Below are 24,550 nucleotides of genomic sequence, written 5' to 3' on the forward strand. Positions count from 1 at the left end.
CATTATTTTTTTGTATTTAAATACAATAAAATAAAAAAAAAAATATATATATATATATATATATATATATATATATATATATATATATATATATATATATATACTGCACTTATGCAAAACAAAGAAGCTCCAAAAACCATTGACCATCGTTGACACTCTGTAGACTTTGAATCTACTTTTTCTAGTGAAGGTAGCCTCAAATCTGCTTGGTGTCACAAATGATGGCATCAGAGCTCTTTGAAGCCACATTTGAGCATGGGAGTTTAAGGTAGTGGAGGGGCATATGCAAAGGTTTTTCATTTTTATTCTGAAAATGTAAGTGTCCATTCACACTTGCATAACTTAAAAATTGTGGTATTTTAATTTCGACTTTACCGTGCAACTTGATGTGACTTTGTTATGACTTTGGCTTTGACCAATTTGATAGTTTTGTGTGTGTGGAATGAAAAAAATTATTTTAGTTTTGTTTCTTCATTTTCGAAACAATTCCAAATTTCCAGGACAATTTGTATTCGAATCAGTCTAAAATTTATCAACTGATCTGAATTTTGTGTGAAGAATAGCTGGTTGTTAAGGCGTGGGCCGGGAAGCTGGCTGCCACGTTCTTAACAACCAATGTCCTGAACAACCTTCGGGTCTGGTATGAATTTTAAGGGAAACCCCATCCTAAAATTAAAAAAACGGCATGGGGTCCCCCCAATATCCATACCAGACCCTTATCCAAGGATACAGCCTGGCTGTTAAAAAAAAAAAAAACATTTTAAAACATGTCCCTCAATGTAGATCTATGGTCAATTACAACACCAGCCCACCTGGGAGCAGACTTTTTTTCTTTTAGGTTGGCGCTGGTGGTGGGTGTTTTTGATTCAAGATAGGATTACTCATTCACATTGGAGGGGAATTCAATTAGCCTCCCACCTGCAGGGAAGAGGCCCCTGTCCCAAAGACACCTCCCCATGTTATGGGCATGTGGTCTGTTATGGTTCAGGAGAAGGGTGCTTGCCTGCCCCCTTTTCCTGAACTGCCAGGCTGCATGCTCAGATAAGTGTCTGGTATGGATAGGGGAAGTGTTTCTTTTTCATTGCATGCTTTCTTTTGTTTACATTCAGCTGGCAGTGGGGAAACCCACTGCCAGCTGATGAGTCACCAGTTGATGCGGTGGCCGGCTTCTCTGTCCGTTCCTTAACTTAGCTATTCTTCACACAGAATTTGGATCTGCTGATCAATTTTTAACCGATTCAAATTTGAATCGTTCTTAAAAAATTTGAAATTAGTTATAAAATGAAGAAACAAATTTTTACATTCTGCACATGTTTAGAGACTTTGTAGAGCACAAACAAAATGATCACATTGGTCAGCCAAAGTCATGACAAAGATGCACTCATCCAAAGTCGCACGGTAAAGTTGCAATGAAAATTACACAATTTTTAAGACTCACAAGTGTAAATGGATACTAAAATGCAAATATAAATAAAGAGACCATAAATAAAAAAAGAACATCTTTATAATAAACTCTGTAAACGGACGATAGAAGCTAATTGGTTGCCATGCACAATTGCTTCAGATTCTGAATATTCCCGTTTTGATAAATCCCCCCCCATTGTTCCCACAGCAGTGTCAACATTCCCAGTCTGACAGCAGCTTAGAACCTTATAACTTTCCCTTTTGCTTTGAGATTTAACAACTTTCAAAAATATTGCCAATATAATTTTTTTTTTTTACAGTGAAAATCATACATGGTCCTAAGCGATCCTATTCGACCTGTATAAAAATGATATAACTTAGATGAAAATCAGTTTTCCGGCCCACTAAATTTTTTTTAAATCATTTACAATAAATATTACACTAGCACAGAAAATATTGAGTTTCAAAACATAAAAATGTCACACGTTCCCATTTATCTGTTGAAACCATAATGAACTGCATATACATTAAAGTTGTCAAAGTTATACAGTACATTGATAATGCTATGTAGTGTTAAAGGCACTTTGCTATCTACAAATCAAATAACACATATTTCAAAAGTCAAAGGAGACATGGAGATACAGTAATTTGCTTTCAGTGGTAGCAACAACTTGCTTTAATGGTACTTAAGAAAGAAATTACTGCACCTAAGAATAAAAGGGACAAGTAAAAAGTGAAAATAAGATCAATAAGAATTTGGCTTTATGGAAACATCAACTTTAAGAGTTAAGTGCATGGGCAATTTTCTACTACAGAGAGATTTAACCACTAGCGGACAAGCACCTCATTATGCTACAGCTACAGAAGAAATTTTTAGGAGCTCAGTTGCAAGTGCTGGAAATAACAAATAATTGCTAAACAGGTGCTATAACATAGTGTTCCAATCACGTGTAATTGATTACCACATGATACTATTGCATGTTACTTTTAAAACAGGACAAATTCATTATTCCCGGAGGGGCATGGTTACCATCAGTGTTAATTTTGTTAACTAAAACATTTTAGTCGACTAACTTAATACCATTTTAGTCTACTAAAATACGACTAAAACTAAAACAATTGAAATGACTAAAATACGACTAAAACTAAAATGGCATTTTAGTCAAAAGTCTTAAATGGGACTAAACCTAAAATTCCATTTTAGTCAAAAGACTAAGACTAAAACTGATTTGAAATTTGATATCAAAATTAACACTGGTCTGTAGTGCATGTTCATGCTCAATACCATAAATAATAGCATATTAGATTTTTCACTCCAGCAGTATATAATGAGTTTGTAAATTGTAGATAAATTCTTAAATAATGCATTACAATTTAACTACACCCATTCGATTTTATATAAATACAATTAGTTTTAGTCGACTAAAATGTAGGACATTTTAGTCGACTAAAACCCTGAAGATTTAGTCGACTAAATACGACTAAAACTAAAAAAATTGCAGAAGATTACAATGGCACTCAAACTAAAATGCCATTTTAGTACTAAGACTAAAACTAAATCGAAATTTGCTGCCAAAATGAACACTGAAAAATGAACACTGATTACCATACCAAGAGAGTACACTTCTACTATCTTGTATGTTATCCTCTAGTTTTACTATGATGTGGCTCTTATTTATTTTAACAAAACAAAGCTACTGAGCTTTATATTTTGCAGATACAGTACTATAAGCTACACATTAGGGTAGTTGCATCCCCTATCTATATCTCCAGAGGTAAATATTTATTGCTTTGCCTTGACAACTCACTACAAATGTGTGTATCCCTACCTTTGTGTTATCCTTCAGTTTTACACAGTGTTATGAACTCCCTTGTACTTTTGTATTCAAGTACAAGATGTGGAAGTTAATCCTTTTTAAATCAGGATAGCCAAAATAAATGTCTATTCTGACAGGTTACCCTAATGCCCCGTACACACGATTGGTTTTCCTGTCGGAAAAACCTTGGATGTTTTTTCCGATGGAATTCCACTCAAGCTTGTCTTGCATAAACACGGTCACACCAAATTCCGCCCATCAAGGACGCGGTGAAGTACGACAAGACGAGATCAATGAAGTTCAATAGGCAGTTCGGCTCTTCTGCTCGACTCTGAGCATGCATGTTTTTTTGCGTGTCGGAATTCCATGCAGATGAACAGTTTTTCCACTAGGATTTTTTACCATCAGGAAAATAGAGAACCTGCTCTCAAACTTTTGCTGACAGAAATTCCGACAGAAAAAGTCAGATGGAGCATACACACGGTCAGAATTTCCGTCCAAAAGCTCACATCTGACTTTTTCAGACGGGAAAACCGATTGTGTGTACGCTGCATTATAGTAAAACGCAGCTCATGCATTGAGATGTGCTTCCACCTGTAAATTGGTTCTTGGTGTTCCCTTCCCTTCCAGGTGAGTGCAGTGCACAACCTCTTCTACATGATTGCATCCACCTTCCTCACTCCAGCTCATAGAGGATTAATCAGGTTCTGGACAAGCAGTCCACTTAAGCCATGTGCATGAGCTGTGGTAATTTTAAAAGTGAGTCTGAACTAGGCTAAAACATTATAGTGTAACAATAGTGCTAATGTGCAGGCACCTAGTAGTTCCATATTTTGAGTATGAGCCCTCATGTCTACTAAGTCAAGATTACAAGATTACGCCACACCCTGGTAACATTTTTGACATCTAGGATAGCGATTAGTAGGCAAACCAATTACTTCAAATTCTGGCAGATTACCTCCACTACTTAATGCTGATTAACAGTACAGTTTATGCAAGATCAGGAGGAATCAAGTGGATAACTGTTGTGTGTTCGGTACTGAACAAAACTGTAGTTAACAGGCCATTTTAGATAACTATTGTGTACTTTTATCTTTAGGAGGTTTTAAAAAAAAAGGAACTTCTTTAATACCAGGAGGAAAGGGATGATGTCAATCCTCTTTTGCATTAACTATTAATTCTGATTCAAAGAATATTAGAGACCAGAACTGGATTTCTAATCAAATTGTGTAAACCTCAGGGGATGAGGTTGGGGTCACCATGATTGGGCATGATTAATATAGAGGTGGATAAAACCTAAGGGAGAAACTGTCTAGGAACATACATGTAGTAAATATGTAGCCCCTTTGTAATGGGGTGGCGTTCTCTTTCAAATGTCAACAAGACAGAAATTATCCAAGAGGTTCCTGCAGGACATGGAGGGGGCCTCTGAGCCCCTTGTGTAACAAATTAAGAAGGTGAGAGAGAAAGGGCAGTTGTCACTCATTTTATGCATAATAGGCAACCGAGCAATAATACAAAACAGCCCCGGGGAGAGACTCTTGTGGCAATTAAAGAGGGCTCTTTTTTGGAAAGTAATAAGAATTCCATGTTGTGTGGTAAACCTGCCAGTATTGTGTGTCAATATTTCAAAGGCTTCACAAGGATGCAAATTGCGTCTCCTAAAGACAGATAATATTGATTTTATGGGAGCAGAGTATCTGAATATCTTGGTTCATTTCTGAGGAGAGTGAAGTCCTGAACATTTAGAGATAGACAGTTAAGAGCCAAGGATTCTGAAGGTGTGCCTAAAGCCCCATACACACGGTTGGACTTTTTGCCAACAAACTTCATCGGACAAATCTTTTCGGTTTTCATCAGGCAAAAATTCGCTCTGCAAATGGCAACAAAAGTCAGATGGTGCAAAGTCCAAACGTGTGTACAGGAATCCATCTGACTTTTGTCCAAAGTACAAATACGCATTCCCAGAACCAATGTTAAAATCAACCAACGATAACAGAAGTTGACCAAAGGGTGGCGGTAAAGAGCAGAAAAGAACAGAAAAAACACGTGATCTTGGGAAAGTTTTAGGAAAGTTTGCAGAAAAGTCCAAGCATGTGTATGCTATGGGTGTGCCCGGCCAACTCCCTTCGGACAAAAATCCAAGGAAAAGTATGTTTGAAGTCCGACCGTGTGTATGAGACTTAAGACTGAACTTTGTTATGAGTTTTTCGCAGGGCCTCTGGGGTAAAAAGGAATGGAGGTACGTAGGGTTAGCACGGAAAAGTAGAAAACATTTGAGAACAATTTTTCAGAATGATGATATGTTAGTAAATGATAATAACTTTTGACAACTGCTTTGTCAAGTCAATGTTTATTATTTTACACATTGAGTACAAAGAGTAGAAGATTACTTTAAATCTCATGATTAGTGAAAAAAAAACTATTTTTACACTTCATCCCCTTGCATGAAGTCTATATTTTGGTATTTAAAAAATATATCTAAATACCCCATTATATGCCTAAAGCCCTGGTCACATGAAAGCTGGGGTTTTTCTTCTGGCTTGTAGTGTTGGAGACCTGCAGTCTCCACATTGATTCCTGGTGGCATGAATGCTGCCCATTAACTGTGAAAAATTATATCACTGGACCCTAACTGGAGTCCTAACAGGGTGAATTCTGCATTGACCTCTGTCACAAATGTTTGGTTTAATATATACTTGATGAAAAGATGTTTAAAGTGATTGAAAGTTTATTTTTTTTAATTAAAATAAAAATGAATGTATACTTACCTGTTCTGTGCCCTATGGTCACTTGCCTCTTGTTGTGGAGTGTCCTGTCTACACTGTCTGCCCCTCCTCTTCTCCGAGTGCCCCCTCAGTAAGCCATGTGCTAATGGGGCACCTGTGTGGGCATGCTCTCAAGCCACACTCTGTGCGTCCATAGACCCACACTGCACTGTTAAGCCACATCCCCACTCCCTTCTCACAAGATTTGACTGACAGCAGCAGGAGTCTATGGCTCCTAGTTTCCTGTGAGACCAGGAAGAAAGAGCAATGCTGATGCAGAAGGGACAGAGCAGGATCGGTGGAGAAGTCAGGTAAATGTCTACCTTACAACTAGCGGGACATTTTTTAACCCCAATGCAGAAAGTGCAATAAGGTAAAAATGTTTAAACTTTAGAACCACTTTAAATTCTAGCAGACATAGAAGCATCCCTTACCTCTTGTTTTTGTAATTCTGTGAATGAATTGTATTTACTGCAACTTGCCCATAAAAGTTATGATAATAGAAAGTTTGTGCAGTTATCTGAAACATATTTACATAGCCATAATTCCCATTTAAGAGAAATGTGCAGAGAAAGATAATATATCTTGCAGGATGTGAATATAGTTAATTCATTCTTAACAAGTAATGCCATTATAATGCTAGCAAACTGCTGAGTTCAACTGAAGGGCATGGCATATGAAAAAAATTATATTTGTCATTATGTAGAAACCAGTAAAATGAATGGTATTGCTGCTTCTTTGAAGTGAGAGGAGTGTCATGCAGATTGCAAAGTCATTATTTTCCTATCCTCTGGTCACACAATGTTATTATTAGATCATTTAGAGTGAGATTTTTCTTAATTTACGCAGAACTGTGAAAAACTAAATAATGGAAAACCAAAATAACAAAGCGGGCATCAAAACAATCTATTCAATTCCACAACTAAAAGAAAAAACGGTCAATGCTTTCCATTGTTAAATATACAATTATTTATTTTCCCATAGTTATTTTTTTTTTTAAAGCATATTTTTCTACCCACCCCCAAAGCATTTTACATTTAGTTTTAATTAGTGCTCATTCGGGTGTCTATCACAACCTAATCTTGAGCGCCAAAAGAAGCTGGAGCCACTCACAAATCAAATGACAGTATGTCGCGGCATTTGGGGAAGGTTGCTGGGAAAACGTGTTTCAGGGGCATTGTCCCTTCATTATCAAGTCAACTCTATGTGGCTGGGCTGTGAGAAATTCTCACACATGTGGTATCCCCATACCTGGAAGGAGCAGCAGCATGTGTATGGGGGTTGAATTCTAAGTATGTCTAGGTTGTGTGAGTGAAATATATATTTGTTTGACAACTTTGTTTAAACAAATACATTTTCATTCCGCATTTCCTAAAAAAAAAATGAAGTCTTCAAAAGACTCACTATGCCTTTTAGAAGATACATTGGAGTGTTTGCCTTACAAAATGTGGTCATTTTGTTGGTGTTTTCATGTCCTGGCACACCAGTCAGGAAATGAGATGTGTCATTTATGCCCCTAAAATGTCTGAAGGTGCTCCTTGAATTTGAGCTCCATCTATGTGGTCAGGCTGGGAAAAAATGTTTGTTAAGTGTAATGAAAAAAAAATGTCATCTTATTTATGCATTTTCCAAAAACTTGTGGCAAAAAAAAAGATTTTTATTTTACTTATTAAGCCTTTCAGAAAATACCTTGTGGGGGGGGGGGGGGGGGGGTTGCTTTCCAAAATGTAATTATTGTGTGGGTGGTTCTCCTGTCCTGACACTTCATGGACTCAAGAAATATGATAGGTAGTCAGGAAATTAGACATGTAATTTACAGTGCTGTAATACAGATCAAACAAAATTTAATATCACACAATGATAACCCGAGTATATACAAAATGCAGTTTTTAAATGATGATTTTAGGAAGGAGGTAAATACTTTTTCATAGCACTGTATGTCCCCCGAAAGCCCAAAGGGGGTTCCTTGGATTTTGGGCCCCTCTATGCATTTAGACCGTGAAAAAGTTTCACACATGGTGTATTACCCATCCAATATTAACAGTGCCAAAAAATAAAAATGTGCGAAAAAACAAAAAACTGCAAATTATGAAAATAGGAAATTCTTCTTATGAATAGTGCATGAAAAAAAGCCTCCTTTTGTGAGCCGTGCTTAGCAAATACACAATAGACTCCACTGTGTGACTTGTGCCCCCTTCACCGAGTACAATGCAGGCTCACCTCCATCTTAGACCCTAAAAGGTTCAAGTAAGCATTGAACACAATACGATTCCCCTTTAGGAATGGCTCCACACAGATCATCGGCAGCTCCAAGATGACATAAAAAGACAAGAATGCTTCCAATAGTGCAGTACCTGAGTGTTAATCAGAACAAACCTTGCCACCCCAGCTACAATGCACTCACATTTATTGAAATAAAAGCAAGCATATAACATAGTCCAGCAGATCTCACGTATTGCACAGATAATACCACCGCCAGCCTCCACCTCTATGCGTTACGCCACCATCCTCGTGGCTTCGTCTGGAGGTTAACATGTTATTCTCCAGACAAAGTCACAAAGATGGTGGCGATGGTGGAACCTGCTAGTAAGATTACAGTATCTATGCAATACGTGAGATCTGCTGGACTATGCTATATGATTGTTTTTATTTCAAGAAATGGGAGTGCATTGTATAATGCTGGTGTGGCAAGGTTTGTTCTGATTAACACCCAGGTACTGCACTATTGGAAGCATTCTTGTCTTTTTATGTCATCTTGGAGCTGCCGGTTATCAGTGTGGAGCCATTCTTAAAGGGGAATCTTATTGTGTTCAATGCATACTTGACCCTTTTAGGGTCTAAGATGGAGTTAAGCCTGCATTTCACTCAGTGAAGGGGGCACAAGTCACAGAGTGGAGTCTATTCTGTATTTGCTAAAAACGCTCACAAAAGAGACTTTTTTTTCGTGCACTATTCATAAGAAGATTTTCTATTTTCATTATTTATGGCCTTTTTTTTGCACAATTTCATTTTTTGCCACTGTTTAGATTGCCACTTGCATTTTCTTATGAATTATTTCTATTGCCACTTGCATTTTATTATTAATTGTGTTTTCTTTTTAGTTATTTATGGATGTATGTGCTTCTTTATAGGAGTTATTTATCAGCGCTATCACATTTATATTTTATACAATTGCTGTGGATGTGGGAACACATAGGCAACCTCGGCACTCCAGCTGTGGTCAAACTGCAAATCCCATCATGCCTCACCTCTAGGAGTCATGCCTGTGATTGTCAGGGTCTTGCAATGTCTCATGGGACTTGTAGTTTCACCACAGCTGGAGGGCTGAGTTTGCCTACACCTGACATAGGTGATAGCAGCAGCTTTATTCATATATTCCTTTTCCCCCCCATTAGGTGGTAGCGGGCAACTATTCTATTGTTTTTTATACTCAGTTGTAGGTTATCGCACCATGTATGCTGTGCTGTATATTTTCATAGTCCAATATGTACATTATATGCCATACTATTCCACTCTGTACATCGTTTTGCATAAAATATATATAATATACAATATAAGCTCATTATACAGCTATTGAAAAATACTTTGGAATTCAACTCTGTTCAAAGAATAGGCACATGTTTGCTTGTCCATAAGTAATGTAGAATACTGTTTTAAACGCAGAGATGTTGAAAATATTGTCGCACCTCAGTACCTGAAACCATTGTTTTTGTTTTCCCCTTTATATTACAGCACACACATTAATACACTGTCCAACTGGAGGTCCAGATATCGGTGGGGCAGATGAAATTATAAAGGTAAAAATTCCTCTACTCCAGCTTTCCAAAGCTGTATAAATTAAGAATTTCATTAAGATGTACTAATATTTTCTAATTTATTAATAGTACTGGGAAAGAGTGAGTCACCATTATTCTGCATTTTTGCCAGTGAATTACTCATGGTTTTATGCTTACCCAAAGAACAAATATGAATCCAGGATTCCAAAAATGTTGGCAGTGCATGGTCATATTCACTTTGCAAAATCATTTTTCACTTCAAAGCATTTACACAAACCCTGTAAAAATTCCTAATTACAGCTGTCAAATGTACTGTTGCCAGCTGATGGATTTAAAGGGAGTGCGTTTTCCAAAGGCCTTAGCTTTAATGTTTCATCAAAATAAGAAAGGAATCATCAGTAATTTTTTACTTGTCTTCCAAGTCAGGTATATACTGTACTAAAAACATTCATGTGCCTAAGAGGTAATGTGCAGCCAGTAAATAAAAATATAACGGGTACAAAATGATTAAGATATGAAGTGCAATCATAAAGGATTCAGACCTTTTTCATTTTTGTCAATGTTGTTACATTGTAGCCTGATACTATCGTTCTTTAAAGTGATTCTAAAGGACATAATAAAAAAAGAGCAAAAACACATGTTCTACATACCTGACCTGCGCAATGTGGCCCGAATTCACGTAAACACACAGCTCCCGGTCCTGTCAGGGGGAGAAATGCCTGATTGTCTGTTTATACAATGTATGAACAGCGATCAGTCATTTCCCCTAGTCAGTCCACCCCCCTTCAGTTAGAACACACCCAGGGAACATACTTAACCCCTTCCTCGCCCCCCTAGTGTTAACCCCTTCCCTGCCAGTGGCATTTTTATAGTAATCAATGCATTTTTATAGCACTGATCGCTATAAAAAGGCCAATGGTCCCAAAAAATGTGTCAAAAGTGTGCGAAGTGTCCGCCATAATGTCGCAGTACCGATAAAAATCGCTGATCGCCATCATTACTATTAAAAATCAATAGTAATAAAAATGCCATAAAACTATCCCCTATTTTGTAAACGCTATAACCTTTGCGCAAACCAATCAAACGCTTATTGCGATTTCTTTTTATGAAAAATATGTAAAAGAATACGTATCGGCCTAAACTGAGGAAAAAAAATGTTTTTTTATATATTTTTGGGGTATATTTATTACAGCAAAAATTAAAAAATATTAATTTTTTTTCAAAATTGTCGCTCTATTTTTGCTTATAGCGAAAAAACTAAAAACCACAGAGGTGATCAAACACAACCAAAAGAAAGCTATATTTGTGGGGAAAAAAGGACGCCAATTTTGTTTGGGAGCCACATCACACGACCGCGCAATTGTCAGTTAAAGCGACGCAGTGCCGAATCGCAAAAAGTGGCCTGGTCTTTGACCAGCAATATGGTCCGGGGCTTAAGTGGTTAAAGGAGCAGTGATTTTAATGATGCTTGAAGTGAAACAATAATAATGAAAAATTCCTTTAACTACTTCTCGTCCGGCCTATACCAAAATGACAGCCAGGCGGTGGTTCAGTTATATGATGTATTTTAGGATAACTGGTGGCGCACAGCGCATTGATCAGTGGTGCGGCATGTCAGTCTGACATACTGCAACACCGATCTCGGTAAAAAGCCTCTGACGGAGGCTCTTTACAACGTGATCAGCCGTGTCCAATCACGACTGATCACAGTGTAAACAGGAAGAGAGGTTTATCGGCTTTTCCTCACTCACATCTGACAGACGCAAGTAGAGGCAGCTCTCCTGACAGGGGGGGTCTGCGCTGATTGTTTTTTAGCGCAGCCCCCCCGCGGATGCCCACACTGAACCATCAGGGATGCCGCCAGGACCATCAGGGATGGCCAGCACACATGGATGACCAGATGTGCCCAGAAATTGCATAAGTCAGTGCCTACTACAAATGCCTGCCAGATGTCTCCTCATAAGTGATGCCCAGCAGTGCCACCCATAAGTGCCCACCTTTCAGAGCCCATTCATGCCACCTATCAGTGTCACCCATAAGTACCCATCAGTTTCACCTATTAGTGTACATCAGTGCCGCCTATGAGTGCCCAAAAAATAAAAACCCCAACAGTGATGAAATGCCACCAAAAGAAAGCTCTATTTGTGGGAACAAAATTATAAAAAATTTGTTTGGGTACAGTGTAGCATGACCACGCAATTGTCATTCAAAATGCGACAGCACTGAAAGCTAAAAATTGGCGTGGGCAGGAAGGGGTGAAAGGGCCTGGTATTGAAGTGGTTAAATATAGTGCCTGGGGAGTCCTCTTAGTCGGCCTGTAAAGTGTGTAAAGCACATCTGTACCATGTTCACTTAAAGCAAGATACAGCAAATTAAGAAGATTTATCACTTATTTTGTGACACATCACTTGATGCAATAGTGGGACTTGATGTCATTCTTTATTTTGTAAATAACAGCTTGGGGGGAGTTTGTATGATGAGGCCACAATTTACTGCACTTGGAAAAAGATAATAGATTTTTTGGATACATTTTGGTGTCTCTTTGGCAGACTTTATATAATCTTTTTTTTGCACCACTGTGTACAAGCCTTATGTGAAGGAGCCAAATTATAGTACACACAGACCAAGAGTAACAATTTTTTTTTAGACAAAGTCTGGCGTCTCTTTTGCAGACTTTGGATAGAAGGAACAGGTGCAGAAAAATTGTGCCTTGGGTGTTGGTGTCGCCTTCACACTGTAACCCCATAGAGGTACTCTTGACAAAAAATCTGTTTGTTTTTGTATGTTCTGTTAAGAAAAATAATGTCCAACAATAACAAATTTACAAAACGAATTTGGAAATTGCTTCTCTAATCTCACCATCTTCTCCTCCTCTTTTACTCCTCGTTTATACAATATGGGCCAGATTCACGTAGCCCGGGCGCAGCGTAACGTAACCGATTTTAGGTTACACCGCCGCAAATTTTCTGTCTAAGTGCCCGATCCACAAAGCACTTACCTGGAAATTTGCGGCGGTGTATCCTAAATCCGTCCGGCGCAAGGCGGGCCAATTCAAATGGGGCGGCACCCAAGTCACATCAGTGACCTCATTATCCCTTCATCCTCATTTCTGGAGCCAACTTGCTAATATGCTGCGACTGGGGGAACATGACTGCCAATTTGTTGTTTATCAGTGTTCTCCCCTCTCTATAGGCTCATGTTATCCATTCCTCAACCTCAGAGCCAACATCAGAATCAAGTAATGCCTGTGCATCGTCAAGTGGCTGACACTGTGTTCAAATAATTCAGCTAACTGTCATGCATGATAATAAGACTATGGTAGGAGTAGCTGCGGACAAGGAGGCAGAATAAGCCACTCTGGCAGCTGCGGCGCACTATTCTCAGCTTGGGTGATAGCGGATGAGTGTGGTTTAGTAAGTCAGTCCACCGCCTCTTCTGCATGCTGTGGATGGATAGCACAAGCAACATCACTAAATAGAAATGTACCCTGACTAAGGACAGAACACGACACAGACGCTCCTTTTTGTGGCATGGGAACACCCCCCTTTTCTTGTTGGCCTCCCAGACATGATGGGGGAGCTTATTACCCAAATGTAAGGGATTCTAGGTAATGTGTAATTGTATGCACTTTATTTAATGAAAAGTGGTGTTTGGTGGACTTTAAATTGAGAACTGCTGCTGACAGAAACAATTAAAAAAATAATAATAAAAAAGGGGGAACAACAGCGTCGCAGTCAGAAAAACTGAGGCTGGCAATTAAAAAAAAAAGGGGGCAGGCACTGGACAAAAGAAAAAAACTGCAGCAACCAAAAAAGTATACAGCCCTAAATGCAGGACCGTCTTTAATATGGTTTGGGCCCTGGGCAAACATTTTTTTTGGGCCCCCCTCCAGCTTATTTTGGGCCTGGCTGGTTCACATGCATGTGTTTTGGCGGCCCTCATTTGTGCAGGCACAGCAGCCCATTGATTTGAATGGGCTGCCATGCCTTTGTTTCCTGCAGAAAAAAGGTGCATTCAGCATTTAAAAAATACAGTTGCCTTGAAATCCATTCTGCTTTTGCACCATGCTACTTACCTGCAGTTCTTGCACACACAAACGCACTGTGTTTTTAAAAGCATGACCTAAACGTCTAAAAATGCAGAAAGTTTGACAGTGCAGGAACTGCAGATAAGTCACAGCAGACAGCAGAATGGACAGACAGTGCTGTATTTCAGTGCTTGATGGGCATAGGTGTGCCGTGTGCGCAGCCTATTACATGAGGCATGTGCTTTTCTTTGCAGGAAACGCAGGCAAAACACATACATGTGAACCAGCCAGGCCCAAAATAAGCCCATCAAGCAGTTAAAAACAGACAGTAATGCCATGTGCTCTGAGGCCTTACTCAGCCTGGACTGCAGGTCTGGTCTGTGATTTAAAGAGTTCCTCTATTTTACACATGGCATGGCATGGCATGGTGTCCCATGGTGCTAAAGCAGAATGGACAGTTGGTGCTGTGACCCCATGCCATGTGTAAAATAGAGGAACTTTTTAAAACACTGTCCAGACCTTCAGTGAATCATCAAATATTATAAAGACTTTGGGCACACTCTACAGAAAACGTATATTTACAATATAGATTAGCAAACAGTGACATACCTTTAGGTGCAGGACATGAAGAAGTCAGCCTCGGGAACAGCAAACTGGGGATGTTATAAAATCACATTCTAATTCACTTTTATATACAAGCAGCACCCAGTGGCAGGAAGGGAGAAGTGCACGTCTAAAGGGAAGCCAGGGGTGCTGTACATTTTAAAACACTGGGAAGGGAAGCAGTAGCGTGCCGCTGATGATTTTCAGCGCTGATTTGTGGGCAGCACAGGGGCTTAACGGGTGGCTCTGCTTTGGGCCCCCAACAGTGACAGGGCCCTGGGCAGCTGCCCCCGTTTGCCCTATGGTAAAGATGGCCCTGCCTAAATGGTATATAATGCACTACACTAACACTACACTGACACTACAATATACTCACACTATACTGCCTCACTATATTCACTACACTATACTATACTTACACTACACAAACACTGCACTGACACTACTCTACACTCAGTCACAATAATACACTAACTCGCTAGTAGCAAACAGAGCCCTGCTCTATCTATCTAACACACTGCAAAAGGTTCCTGTGGGAAGGAACATTTTATAGTGTGGGTTGGGACTATAAGCACTGAGCCATGATTGGGAACAGTCAAGTCATCACGACTTTGTCCAATCATGGCTCGTACTGTGCTTTGTGTCCTGATTGAGCAAAACCTTGCACCTGACCACTGTGCAGCATGCAGTGCATTGTGGGGTGCTCATTGGGTGAACGCCCCCAAAATTTGGGTGTTCGCCGAGCAGGCAATGTTTACACCGAACTTTGGCTCAGCTCGAACTGTTAACCCAACTCTATTTAGCATACAAAGTGATTAACAGTAAGCACTGGCTTAGGATGACTTTTGGCATGCAGGTCAACATACTGTATGCAGTAGCAGGACGACCTCAAGTGCAGCAGTGAGCAGTAGTAAAGTTTAATCTACTGAGCGCTGGAACTATAATGCCTGATCGCATTTATGGCAGCGATGCTAGTCTTAGACCAACAGGGTATGCACTGTCCAAAAGAAAAGGAGGATGGTAGAGGATAGAGAGGGCAGGGGAGCAACAAGAACTAGCAGAATAATTATTATGAGAGGGGCAGTCCTTTCTGATGTTCTTTAGCAGCACTTTCTATGCTTCCCCTGTCACAAAAAAAAAACACATTGTTAATATGGATGTTTTAACCTCTTTTTTCTTTCACTGTGGGGCCTGGCTTATCTAAACCCCCCCCCCCCCTCCTGGTCCGTCTTAGCCAGCTGACCTAACTTCAAAGGCCAGGTAGTGCATTATAGATAAAAAATAATTTGGTCTGGTGAATTTCTGAATTTAAATAACTCTGACATAGAATCAAGATTCTGTCCATAATTGGAAGCTTTATGCAAAGTGGCCTTTACCTCAATTCATTTTATGGCACTAGGTCCAGTCTACAGATGGCTTCAGAATTATATTTGCTACTCAAAATATTATTTGTAGTTAGTCCCAGCTGAAGGGAAGAAAACTGTAACATGCTTAGAACATATTTGTTTGCTCCACAGATAAAAATGAACACAGCATTGTAATATTCGGACAGTACATAGATTGCATGTATTGTTGTATTATTGGAAATCATGGGCAGATGTTAAGTAATGCATTGATTTCCTTAGTGCCGAGCTGCTGTGTTATGAGAGAACACGTGAAATCCATTTCAAGCAAAGGTTGCTACATAGGCAGTTTCTGAAAATGTCTTTCTGATTTATATACTTGGCAACACGAATACTTCATTTATTATAACTTTTAGCTACAAATTGATTTACAAAATGGGTGATGCTGACTTTATTAATGCAATGTGATTAACCCTATGGACCATAACCTTTACATCTTTAGATAAAATATTTGAGCGAAAAGTGAATTTTAAATTAAGGTGTTGCTTAACTGTTCTCGCACATTTGTGTTGGTAATTTCACAGCGAAGCAAAACGGAACAATGCAACTCCTTTAGATATTTATTGGTTGTGGAACTAGTAATGGCGAACCAACTACTACAGTGGAATTCTACAGATAAAGAAGTGTACATGGCAGGCAGGTAGTTGATTCTGGTAGATATTTCATAAAAAATAAATAAAGTAATCTCTTAATTCACATAATAGAAAAGGAAGTCATATGCCGCGTACACACGATAGGAATTTCTGATGAAAAAAGTATGATGGATTTTTTTCATCAGAAATTTCTATCGTGTGTGGGCCAAATAGAATTTTTTTCCTTCAGAGTTTGGAAATAGAACATGTTTTATTTTTTTCTGATGGAAAAAAATGATATGGGAAATTCCGATCGTCTGGAAGTATAATGGAGAAAAAAACCCACACATGCTCGGAAGCATTGAACTTCATTTTTCTCGGCTTGTTGTAGTGTTTTACGTCACCGCATTTAGGACGGTCGGAATTTAGTCTGACAGTGTGTATGCAAGACTGATGGAAGAATTCCAACAGATTTTAGCCCATAGGAAATTCCTATCGTGTGTACAGGGCAATAGGGTGCAAATTGAAACTATAAAAAACTGCAGTTATACTTCTGCACAAATCATTGGATGGGTAATATTGTCTGTTTTGGTGACATGGCCACCCGAACAAATAGAATGGTGACTCCTCCCAATGGCGACTTAGGCAGCAATAAAAACTTGGCTAAAGGTCTAACCCTTTACTCTATCTAAACCTTAAAAAAAGTGGTAGTGTTAACAAATAACAGACCAACCTAGGTCTAACCTTAAACTAGGCAGATCAATGCATTATGGCCCTCTCACTGACACTGCTACCCTGTGGGGGTACTTCTACCTCTATTTTGGCCAGTTTGCGGTTGTTATCAGATCCATTGATTCTTTTTGGGGATTGGAAGCATGAGAGAGAAGGATGAGATTTCTAAACACTGGATCAAATTATCATGTACATTTCTGACTAGAAATGTTTTGACTGATGATGCTGAAGATGCAGGATCATTTGTGAAATGTGTAGAATAAGACAGTCACTCACATTCTAGATGCATATACAATATGTAGATATTACCATAGGAAAAAATTCTGTTGACGTGTTTGAGCACGATTTTTGGGCACAAATACAAATGGTAGGTCTCTTTTGAGCTTAAAGGGACACTAAAGGTTCACATTTTTTTTAAAATAACAAATATGTCATACTTACCTCCACTGTGCAGCTCATGGTCTTCTAGGCTCCCTCGGCGGCTGTCTTGGCTCCTCCCCGCATCAGCTAACCCCCTTCATGGGAAGCTCTCTCGCAAGGGGGTTAGCTTGCGGGTGCGCTCCTGTGATACAGCCGGTGGCTATAGGCGCCAACTGTATCACTCGGCTCCGCCCCCCCGACACACCACGTCATTAATTTGATTGACAGCAGCGGGAGCCAATGGCTGCGTTGCTATCAATCAACCAATGAATGGGCCGAGAAGCCAGCACGTTCACGGCACAGGACTTTTGAGGGGTTAGGTAAGTAAATGGGGGGCTGGGGGGGCTGCTAATCATTGGATGTTTTTTCCCCTTAATGCATAGAATGCATTAAGGGGAAAATACATGTACCTTTACAACCCCTTTAATGTTGTTGGATGTTACCTAAAGGATAAGTTCACCTTTTCAAAAAATATATAAATGCACATCTATTTGCAGGTAAAAAAATGCCTTGACTTTTTTTAAAGGAAGTGGGGGCATGTTGAGTGTTGGCAGATGTGCCAGTTCTGTGGTTCATCCTCTGACACCAGATGTATTCACCGGGTTATTTCTTGTGCCTATGCATTAAAGAGTAGAGAGCCTCCCTTTATAGTGAAGTAATTCTAAAAACGTTATAAAGCCACTTGCTATGGGGGCACTCGTGCAGGTTTGATCCTGAGCCATGGTCTGTGTGTCTATAATGTGCCCACTTTAAGGCACATTCTATTAGATTTGTTGGCACTAGATGTGCGGTTAGTTTTGTTCTGAATTAATATTCGGACAAAGTGGTCGAATACCCAAATTACAAAATAAACACATTTTACCGAATGCTCCGAATAACAAAACTTAATTTGTCCGAATTTTGGAAATTTGGACTGAAATTCAAATCACATTTTATATCGAACTCCACTTGAATTCTAACTGCACACATATTGCGGAAATCAAAGCCTGTGGGCCAGATTTTTAGAGGAGATACGACGGCGTATCTCCAGATACGCCGTCGTATCTCTGCGTCCGGCCAGGCGTATCTATGCGCCTGATTCTTAGAATCTCTTACGCATAGATATCTATTAGATCCAACAGGCGTAAGTCTCTTACGCCGTCGGATCATAACTGCATATTTACGCTGGCCGCTAGGGGCGTGTACGCTGATTTATGCGTCAAAATATGTAAATCAGCTAGATACGCGAATTCACGAACGTACGCCCGGCCGACGCAGTAAAGTTACGCTGTTTACGTTAGGCTTTTCCTGGCGTATAGTTACCCCTGCTATATGATGGCGTAAGTGCGGCGTAACAATGTTAAGTATGCCCGTCGTTCCCGCATCGAAATTTGAAATTCCACGGAGAAACGGGAAAAACGTCAATCACGTCGGGTCAAGCCTGTTTTACATAACACACGCCCACCTCTTCACAATTTGAATTAGGCGGGCTTACGCCGGCTTATTTTTACGCTATGCCGCCGCAACTTTTTTTTGAGAATATGGCACTTGCCTGTAAAAGTTGCGGAGGCGTAACGTAAATAGGATACGTTATGCCCACACAAAGTTACGCGATTCTACGTAAATCTAGCCCTGTGTGTGTTATTACTGCTGTTTTAGTTAATTCAAAGGTGATTTAAGAGTCATTGTAAACATTTGATGACGATTGTTCTTTTGTTTGTTCACTTTGCCACATTCGAATAAAAAAACAATCAAAACATTCAATTCGACCGAATTTAACGAAACAAAATAACTAGATTAACAAATCGAAATGAGACAATTTTTTTTGGTCATACACATGACTAGTTGGCAACTCTTTTCAGCATCAGGCTTCTGTTTCACAGCTGTATATTTAGTGAGAACGGTGATCACTGATTGATTGCATTGGAAAACCATGCACCTGAGGAGGTGGGAGGAAGTGATCCCCTGGAAGGGGAGCGCAGCAGCAGGATGTATGCTAATGAGGTCAGCTGGTGAAGTCTTTCCTGTGTCACATACTAAGATTTGTCCAGGAAGTAATTGAGAAGTTTTTTGGTCAACAATGAAACAATGCAATACATGGGTGGGAAGGTGATAGAATGACCAGTCTAAATGTAAATACAACACAAATGGCATTTAACAAACTCATAAACCAAACAAGAGAACAAAACACTTAAACAATGGAGTGCCTTTAATGTGTGAATTGTAAAGAAAGTTCAGCCAGTGGAGGATGCTATTTATTTCAGTTCAATAAAAAGTGTAAAAAAAAATTAAAACGTTACAAAACCAAACAATAGTCTGGTGCAGAGTGTAGCTTATATATCCAGAGTTGGCCTGCAGGAGATGGAAGACTCACTGTAATCTCTGTCGGCTGTAAAATGATCTTGCGGGTGGCGATAGAACCGACCAGGGACACAGGATGGCGCGGCCGTCAGGCCAGAGGATGACACAGCCCCAAGTGCTGGAAGATCTTGTTCTCATTTAAGTGGCGAAGAAGGCTGGGCGGTCTGCAGTGCAGGTGACGATGTGTTATCTATTGCAGAGAGGGATTGTTGTCCTTGCAAAGAGCTTCACTGAAGAGTGAATCAAACAAAACTTCCAGTGTCATCTAGCGGCTTTATCACCACCTTTCGGCGGCTGCAAGATCATCTGACAGGTGACAGATTACCATTGGGTTCTCTCAACCCTTCCGGGACTGGGCACGTGAGTCTTCCATCTCCTGAAGGCCAACTCTGGATATGTAAGCTACAATCTGCACCGTAAATATTGTTTTGGTTCTGTATTTTTCTTTACTTTTTTTTACACTTTTCATTGAACTGGTATAAATAGCAATCGTGAAATGTATTCCACTCACTGCCTAAATTTTTTTTGCAGTTCACACATTAGAGGCGCTCCATTGTTTAAGTGGTCTTTTTAAACAACAAGCTGGACACTGAGGAAAAGGGGCTGTGTAGGATAAATAGAAAGCTCATTCTTTTGTGCAAAAAGAAGTACATTAATGCTATATTGCTACATGGGGGAGCTGGAATTTAGAAAAATAATAAAAAAAGTGAATTTAGCCTTTAAAATGTAAATGCGAAATTTGGTCAATTTATAGTGCTAAGTGTCATAGGAAATGCCTATAATACTTAGTGCCATCTAGTGGCTAAATTAAATAATTTCCATGGATGGATGGAAGTCAGTTTGTAGCTTTCAATTTTGATATTGGCATTCTATTGCACAAATAATTTTGAAGTCCAGTTTAGGACTTTATATTCATATAATTTAATTAGTTATTTTATGATCATTATTAGCTATAGTGTGGACCAAAGATGTAACTTAGACACACGAGGATCACCAGGACAAATACAATATGTGTATGAAAGTGTTTATACAATCCATTGAAGTGTTACTGCATATTTTACAATTTCTACAAATTGTTGTACAAAAACAAGGCCAAAGTTGTAATATGTTTGCTATTTTGCTGATACAGGGATATTTGAGGCCATGCAATACCCAGGAGTTCACATCAGTTCACAAATCTTCCTATGCCACTCTTTCTGGAAAACGCCAAACTTTTCATGTGATCATCAGCAATCTTTTGTTTTGCATGTGCTATACTTTTAAAGTTCTTCTGTAACACAGCACAAATAGACAAGAAAAATCACCAATGTAGGGACACAGACAGTGATAAAAATGTAAGGTTCATAACTTTCCACATTCTAAAGCTCAAAAGGGCTTTATTCTAGGCTTTCTAAAAATTGTGCACTCTCCATGCAGTCTACACCTAACCATGAATCTTATTCGAATTACCAGCCAACTGCTTGTTGGTATTTTTGTTCTACAACGACCAGATACAAAAATCTCAGACATTTATTTTCACAGCTAAAAAAACAATATATAATCTGAGCAGCACTGAGCTAAGTAACCAACTTAACTCAGGCAAAGCATTCATGACCTTTTGTTAGATGCTTCCCTAGCACAGAGCAGATTGGGGACATAACAATAAATTTTACTGCTGTCAACAGTTTCCAAAACAGAATCTCAAAAACACAGTGGTTCCTTGTTTTCCCTGGTCGTGCCTAAATTTTAAAATGTACTCTGTTTTTCTGTGAGGGCTTTGTACACTAAACATAATATAAAATAGATTATTTGTTTTGTCATTACTTTTGTGACTTCTAATCACCATCATAAAACTAATGGATAGAACAGAGCTGCAAAGGGCAGGCTGAAAGGTGATGGAATAACAGTAAGTTATTGAGAATAGATTAAATAAATTGCAATGAACAAGACAGACCAGCTAACGCATACAAAATGATCATAGATTCTATTCCCAAATCATTGTATAATGTATATAGAATACAGCAATACATTTTAGGCCTCTTTCACACTAGCGGACCGTTCGTCCATTTATTACAAGTCCGTTTACGGACTTGTAATGCATGCCTATGGGATTGCGTCCGTTAGCGGATGGAGCATCCGCTAACGTCCGCAACCATCCGCGTCCGTCAGGATCCGGTTTTTCGGACGGAAGAAAACCCTATTTTTCTTCCGTCCGGCGGAACGGATCGGATGAAGACGGACAGACGGTCCGTCTTTATCCGATTCCCCATAGGGGAGAGCGGAGAGAGACAGGGCGGTCTCTGCACTGTGTGCAGGGACCGCCCTGTCCGCCGACAGCTCAGCGGGGATCCCCGCTGAGCTGACGGACACACACGGAGCAGACACAAAAACGGTCCGCTCCGTGTGAAAGAGGCCTTATAATTAAAATAATTGTAATGTAAATACAACACTCGTGTAACATATGATTTGTCATACGTAGGCACACAGCTGCCAGAACTCAATGGTTCCCAAAGATTGTCTCAAGTTTTGTAGATATGGTTCTGGAAACTCTCCTGGTTTTTAAAGGGCATTGAAAGAAAAAAATTCCCACAGCTCTATGATTGCAGCATCTAAATCTCACTGGGGGTTATACAGTATGTATGTACAAAATTTTTAAAAATTACACAAATAATAATTTCCTCAAAGTCTTCTGTGTTTTTAGATTTTTTTTCAGATGTTACTATGGTATACTATATTATGGTACTATGGTATACTGAAGTATAATTACAAGCATTGCATAAGTGTCAAAGGCATTTATTGACAATTACATGGAGTTTATGCAAAGAGTAAATATTTGCAGTGTTGACCCTTCTTCAAGACTTCTGCAATGCACCCTGGCATGCTGTCAATCAACTTCTGGGCCACATGCTGACTGATGGCAGCCCATTCTTGCATAATCAATGCTTGAAGTTTGTCAGCATTTGTGTGTTTTTTTTTTTTGTTTTGTTCATCTGCCTCTTGAGGATTGACCCCAAGTTCTCAATGGGATTAAGGTCTGGGTAGTTTCCTGGCCATGGACCCAAAATGTTGATGTTTTGTTCCCCAAGTCACCTGGGAGGGGGGGGGGGGTAAGGGACTAATTTTGTGTGCAGTCTAACTGTTGATTGTTGATTATTTATTCTTTTAAATGTGAGTAGTCTTGTGAAGCTATTTCATTGTGACTTGCAATGACAATAAAGTATCTTATCTTATCTTAATAACTCCAAAGGATGCTAAGCTGGCCCTGCTCCAATGCCAAATCAAAACAATTGTGTTTTTTGACACCAACAATTATTTAACATGTAATTATTTCTAGCTGCCAAACAGGAGATCGCCAAAGTTTGGAGGAGACCCTCCATCCCTTTTCAGATAGTCAAAAATGGTATGACCACAATAATGAATAACTACAAAAATGTTCAGCACCCTTAATGATTCTTAATCCATACTCCTTAAAAGATGAGAACCGTGGCTTAACTATGCCATTCCTTATTTGAACCCTTACAGCCTTACGTATTTATAGCTCACTATCCTGATTTGTTCCCGAGTCTGTGGGGAATGTACCCCATGATCTCTCTTCCCAACCCCCCATCCCCTCAGGAGAATTCACCTTTCCAATCTTACAAGGTGGCTTTCCGTGTCGCTATGTGTGTCTAAGTCAGTTCCGGTTTTAATAATTCCTAGAGCCTTTATTCTTCCTAAGGTGGTGTCAGTCTTTCTCCTCAACCAGGAAATTGTTCTTCTATCCATCCAGCGGACTCTAGGTTATCAGAAGGAGATCTCTCCTCATTGTCTGGATCTAGTTTGTACTGTGTGTGTCTACCTCACAGCCATGGCTTCCATTAGAAAGTCTGACTCTCTTTGTCATACCTGATGGTCCATATAAAGAAGAACTAGTTTCTTGTTCCACCATTTCTCGAGAGCTCAGACAGACCATCATACAAGCTTATGGTCTTAAGGATTGGGTTCTGCCAGCTTCATGGAGGGTCTTTGAGCTGCAGGCAGTCCCAAGTTCTGTTGTTGTTAATGTTGTGCAAGCTTGTTAGTGTTTCATTGCTGTTGCATAAGTCATTTGGGCTGCCTTTGTATGTCTCAGTAGTCTCTTAATCCATCAATGAAAGAAAATTGGAGTTTTGGACTTTCATTAAAGTGGTTGTAAACCTCAGACATAAAATCAGATCAAAGCACATATTTCTATAGTGTTTACCTGCCTCTCTTGAAAGCACTAATCATCATGTCTGTCTGCTGTCTAGTTCCTCTGTTATCAGCATTGACACATTTTCCTGACACCAAGAGAAGCAAAGGAGACAGGGGAGAGATGAATCTGTTATTGACAGCCCCAGCTGTGTTCCTCTGTGGTGTGTGAAGGGGGGAAGGAGGGTATCCCTTCCCTCCAATCAGCTCTCAGAGCTCTTATTCAGTGTGTAACTGCAGCTCCCCGCCCCCTGCTTTATGAGTCTGTGATTTTTTTTTTAATGTTCAAGTTTTACACAGATGTACAGGACAAATGGCTGCAAATAAACCGATACAAGCTATATAGGAGGATTTTTTTCATCTATGTGTATCACCTAAGGTCAGTCACTTCAATGGGGATAGGTAAGGTTACAACTTTAAGACACAGGTCCCACCCCTTTGTGTATATGACCTTGCTCTCTGTATTGCTGTTCTACAAAGTCAAATCATGTTTTTAGCAT

At 39.5% G+C, this 24,550-nt stretch overlaps 1 long non-coding RNA gene across 1 annotated transcript in view; it reads left to right on the plus strand.

The window, feature by feature from the left end:
- The window catches only part of LOC120947072, a 49,435-nt gene that overhangs the window by 13,001 nt on the left and 11,884 nt on the right, over window positions 1-24,550 (plus strand). Inside the window, exon 2 of the long non-coding RNA XR_005750818.1 lies at window positions 9,722-9,786. This is a non-coding gene — a long non-coding RNA (uncharacterized LOC120947072). The remainder of the gene's footprint in view (window positions 1-9,721; window positions 9,787-24,550) is intronic.

Source organism: Rana temporaria, chromosome 8 (assembly GCF_905171775.1).
Source record: "Rana temporaria chromosome 8, aRanTem1.1, whole genome shotgun sequence".
In the NCBI taxonomy this organism is placed as follows: domain Eukaryota; kingdom Metazoa; phylum Chordata; class Amphibia; order Anura; family Ranidae; genus Rana; species Rana temporaria.